Raw genomic sequence first — 5,749 nt, forward strand, 5'->3', positions numbered from 1 at the left:
TCTGAATGGAGAAAAATTGAAGGCATTCTTTCTAAAATCTGGAACAAGACAGGGATGTCCTCTATCACCACTTCTATTCAATATAGTTCTCGAAAAACTGGCCAGAGCAATTAGAAAGATGAAAGACATTAAAGACATAAAAATAGGAAAAAAAGAACTTAAATTATCACTATTTGAAGATGACATGATTCTATACATAGAAGACCCAAAAGGGTCTACAGAAAAAAAACTACTAGAACTAATAAATGAATTCAGCAATGTGGCAGGAAATGAAATCAACATGCATAAATCAAAGGCATTTCTGTATATCAGCGACAAAACTTCTGAAATGAAAATGAGGAAAAACACTGCATTCACAATATCCTCATAAAAAATTAAATACTTGGGAATCAACCTAACAAAAGAGGTGAAAGATTTATACAATGCAAACTACAGAACCCTAAAAAGAGAAGTAGAATAAGATCTTAGAAGATGGAAAAATATACCCTGTTCATGGATAGGCAGAACTAACATCATCAAAATGGCGATATTACTAAAAAGTTGTCTATAGGTTTAATGAAATGCCAATCTAAATCCCAAATGAATTTTTTGTAGAAATAGATAAACCAATCATGAAATTCATATGGAAAAATAAACGACCCAGAATAGCAAAAGCAATTCTAAGCAGGAAGTGTGAATCAGGCGGTATAGCGATACCAGATTTCAAACTATATTAGAGAGCAATAATAACAAAAACAGCATGGTACTGGTACCAAAACAGGCGGGTGGACGAATGGTACAGAATGGAGGACACAGAGACTAATCCAAAAAGCTACAACTATCTTATATTTGATAAAGGAGCTAAAAGCATGCAATGGAGGAAGGATAGCATCTTCAATCAATCGTGTTGGGAAATCTGAAAATCCATATGCAACAAAATGAAACTGAATCCCTTTCTCTCGCCATGCACAAAAGTTAACTCAAAGTGGATCAAGGAGCTAGATTCAAATCAGAGACTCTGCATCTGATAGAAGAAAAAGTTGGTTCCGATCTACATATTGTATGGTCAGGCTCCAAATTCCTTAATAGGACACCCATAGCACAAGAGTTAATAACAAGAATCAACAAATGGGAGTTACTTAAACTGAAAATTTTTTTCTCGAAAGAGAAACAATAAGAGAGGTAAATATGGAGCCTAGATCATGGGAACAAATTTTTACTCCTCACCCTTCAGATGGAGCCCTAATATCCAGAGTATACAAAGTATACAAAGAACTCAAATAATTAGACAATAAGATAACAAATAACCTAATGGGCCAAGGACCTGAACAGACACTTCTCAGAGGAGGACATAGAATCAATCAACAAGTACATGAAAAAATGCGCTCCATTTCTTGCAGTCAGAGAAATGCAAATCAAAACCACCCTAAAATACCATCTCAATCCAGTGAGATTGGCAGCCATTATGAAGTCAAACAACAACAAGTGCTGGCGATGATGTGGGTAAAAGGGTACTCTTGTACATTGCTGATGGGACTGAAACTGGTGCAGCCAATTTGGAAAGCAGTATGGAGATTCCTGGGAAGGCCGGGAATGGAAGCACCATTTGACCCAGCTATTGCCCTTCTCGCACTATTCCCTGAAGACCTTAAAAGAGCGTACTACAGGGATACTGCCAATCGATGTTCATAGCAGCACAATTCACAATTGCTACACTGTGGAACCAACCCAGATTCCTTTCAATAGATGAATGGATAAAAAAAATGTTTTTTTTTATATACTATGGAGGATTACACAGCACTAAAAAATGATAAAATAATGGAATTTGCAGGGACATGCATGGCACTAGAGCAGATTATGCTTAGTGAAGCTAGCCAATCCCAAAAAAACAAATACCAAATGACTTCTTTGATATAATGAGAGCAACTAAGAACAGAGCAGAGAGGAAGAGCATGAAGAAAAGATTGACATTAAGCAGAGACATGAGGTGGGAGGGAAAGGTAGAGAAAAGAGAAATTGCATGGTAATGGAGGGAGACCCTTATTGTTACAAAAAAAATACATATAAGAGGTTGTGAGTGTAATGGAAAAATAAACAATAAGTGAAATGAATACAGTAGGTAGGGTAGAGAGAGAAGATGGGAAGAGAGCGGAGGGGGGATAGTAGGGCATAGGAAAGGTAGCAGAATACAACAGTAACTAATAAGACATTATGTAAAAATATGGATGTGTAACTGATGTGATTCTGCATTCTATATTTGGAGTAAAAATGGGAGTTCATAACCCACTTGAATCTAATGTATGAAATATAATATGTCAAGAGCTTTGTAATGTTTTGAGCAACCAATAAAAGAAAAAAAAAGTAGCAATATATATGCCAATCGAAAATCTTCATCAAATATATATAATCCAAAGATCGAAAAATATTCATTTTACTGAACATGGATTTATGTATAATGTTATTCAACTAGGAAGCTCACCCGTAGGTTGAATTTTCAGTTCCAACAGCGTTTAGGAGGAATGATCTCTTCTCACAATTTGCATCTGCCAATTCAGCCACCTCACATGTGTGTACAAGTGATATCAGGTAGGATTCTATATGTGCATATAAAAATACATGTGCTGAATAGGCTACAGAGAAAGGGAGACAGGGATTCACATATTTGTTAATTTTAAAAACACATCTAGAACTATTTCAACAGAAAATTGACTAGATTTAAAACTCCTACATTATATAATGCAAAAAGCAATTCCAACTATACACCATGCCTCCTCTGAACTGCTTGTATTTCTATTCTTTTTGGGTTATTTTTCACCATCATTTTAGGATTATTAGTCAGAGACTAGTAGGGTACAGGTTAGTGTCAGGGATTAAGTATTCCAAATGGAAAATTGGAAAATGAATCCAATGTGTATGTAAATATGTGCTACACAAAAATCTTCCCACTCACATCCAGAACAATGCCTTGACATTACCTTCGCCCCAAGTAAGACACAATTAGAGTTGAAAAGTGTAAAAATCTAGGAATACATATATGGAATGGAATATGCTCGGGAGTTCACAACTTTGGAGGTGGTAGAGGAGTTTCCAAAAGTAAAGGACAGGGTAAACACTCCACAAACAAGGAGCTCTGCTGGCCTAAGAATTCTTGGGAAATGGCCTCTGAGGTTGGGATCCTGAAATATATGTTGCTCTCATGAGCTTTAGCTTCCTTTGTAGTGAGACCATCAAAGCTGGGTCTGCATCTATGTTACCGGGAAGAGATGGTTTCTTATATTCCAATGAACATGAGGCAGCAGTGCTCAATTCTCTCTTTGTAGGTAAACTGTGGCCACTGGATTCTAAGTGTCTCCCAGTGGGGACTGTGAAGACATTTGGTCATCCTCCACTTTTCATGGTGTTTTTTGCTGCTGCACTGGGAATTTGGTATTTGCTTCACAAAATATAAGAAGTTTATTTGGGATACAGTGCTGGAGGGAGTTCTGTCACTTGTGGTGGGTCAGGGTCTGTAGGAGAATGCACCAACCAGGCTTCTATCCCACAGAGCTTGCCCCAATAACCATAGTAAACTTATGCTGAACATTGCCCTTAAAACTCTCCATATAACAGGATGCCTTTACATATAAGGGTCTCATGTCTGCACTATATCAGTCACAAGCCATTTGGAAGCCAATGGCAGATCCACATAGCCCCTCCATGATGTTTTTTCACACACCTTCCAACCACTGCTCTAGGCCCACTACTCAGCAGGCTCCAAATTACTGGCATCTCGTGTTCTACATCATTTTCATGAAACCCAGTCAAACAAGGCACTGTCTGGTATACACATGATAAGCAACAGGACGTCAAATTTTCTGCAGTTCCACCTGGTCATGGGAATTTAAAAAATTTCATGGTATTTATTTTGCAATTTTTCAAAAATGAAGTTAGAGGCACTGTGGGTCTCAATTCATTCAGGAACCATTAAGTGTTGAGAAAGTTCATTTCAATGAAAGCTCTGGAGAACTCTCAAAGTCAAGGCTTCTCAAAGAGTTACCAAATGGTCACATAAAGCCAGGCCAATTGACGTCTACAATGTGAGGTCCATGTATGTTTTGACTCTCATCTATGGCTGCCAAGTCTTTCAGAATAAAATCATGTGATATCCTGGCTGAGATTCCCAGGCCTCTGTGGAAATCCACCCTGGGCATAGATCTCAGTTTCCAAGAGTGAGTCTTATGTGTGTCCTCCTAAAATCCCAACACAATTCATGGCAATACTTCTCTGAGGTCAATTCCAGAATGCAGTCTCTAAGGGGAATCACACCAGAGTTCAAGCCCAGGTGGACCCAGTCATCCCTTCCAACCACCACAAAAATTACCACAATTAAAATCAAAACACTCCCACAGGGCCATCATCTTCTTCCATGTAGACACTCATCATAACCTCTAGCTGGAGGTTTCTATGAGCCCAAGGTAGTGTCCAAAATAAGCTCACTTGCCCCTTATTTGCCTAAAATCATGGTGGCCTGGACACTCTTCCTGTGAACCAGGAGTGATCAAATATTCCTGCTGTTAAAGTGTTCCACTTCTCCAATTTCGGCCTACTGGCTGTAGGGTATAGATTCTTTATGTGATTTGGAGTCATGAGAAAATCCAAGCACATATGGGCTAGCCTCTGCAGAAATTTCAAGAACTCATTTGACCCAAAGGATCTCTATTCTCACTTGATGGAGTTCAGGAACCTAAAACAAGAAGGCAAAAATATTCATCCACAATGACTGCTCTTTTGGACATTTTAGTTTTGGAAGAACATGGGATCTTTCTTTAGATCCATCAGGTGCTGAGAATCTAAGCCACAACCTCATACAAGGACAAGAGGCTGATTCAGACACATCCCATTCCAAAGCAATTAAGCAAAGAGCCACAGGTGGGGTCCATTCATTTCCATATGAAAACAGTGTTTTTCAGGCTACACAAAGGGGTGGCCTGAGGCAAAGACCTTTCTGACATTTAGGGTAATAGAAATAGAATTAAGCAAATGGCCCAAAGAAGGGTTTCTCCACTGAGACTTTACTGCACACACTGATATCTGAGTTTTCTGAGATGATCTCATTCCCTTCAGCTATCCAGAACATGGCCATGTCACAGAGCCTTGTGGTGTTACATATCTGGGAAACAAAACCATGAGTCTATTCTGGAGAGTGGCCAGAATTCACGTAGAAAACAGGAACTTTAGAAGATAGTAGATGTTGCCCATCCATAAGGCAAGCTGCAGTGCATTCATCAATTGCGCAGTATGAATTGCGGAAGCTTTCAACTAGAGACAACATATCCATTGGTGCATTCTCTTTTCTAATGTCTACAACCATGGATACAGTGGGATACACAGACACAGAAACACTCACAATGTAAAACGACTTACTAGAAACAATCCACTCCAAACCAAACAAACCACCTTTCCTACCTATTCTCAGGACATGAGAAAAAACCACAAACTCACACCTACAACGGCAAAGGCACTTCCTTCCCCAAAATAGGTCTGTGACTATCCGGAGTGTCTTCTGACTGGTGGGCCATATTATGTTCCCCCAAAATGACTTGTCCTGTTTCACATCTGGTCTCAATGTCCAACTCCGTGAAGTTGTAAGGAGCCAGCGGTGAGCCACTGCCTGCTTTCTCAGGAAAGGCCCCTCTTCAGAGCTCTGCTGGCATTTGGCCATCCTCACATCAGCAGGTACCAAGAAAGACTGACTATGTCTTTGGGAAAAGCAAACAAGTTAGCCCACTGG

The sequence above is a fragment of the Callospermophilus lateralis genome, unplaced genomic scaffold (assembly GCF_048772815.1).
Source record: "Callospermophilus lateralis isolate mCalLat2 unplaced genomic scaffold, mCalLat2.hap1 Scaffold_256, whole genome shotgun sequence".
Taxonomy (NCBI): domain Eukaryota; kingdom Metazoa; phylum Chordata; class Mammalia; order Rodentia; family Sciuridae; genus Callospermophilus; species Callospermophilus lateralis.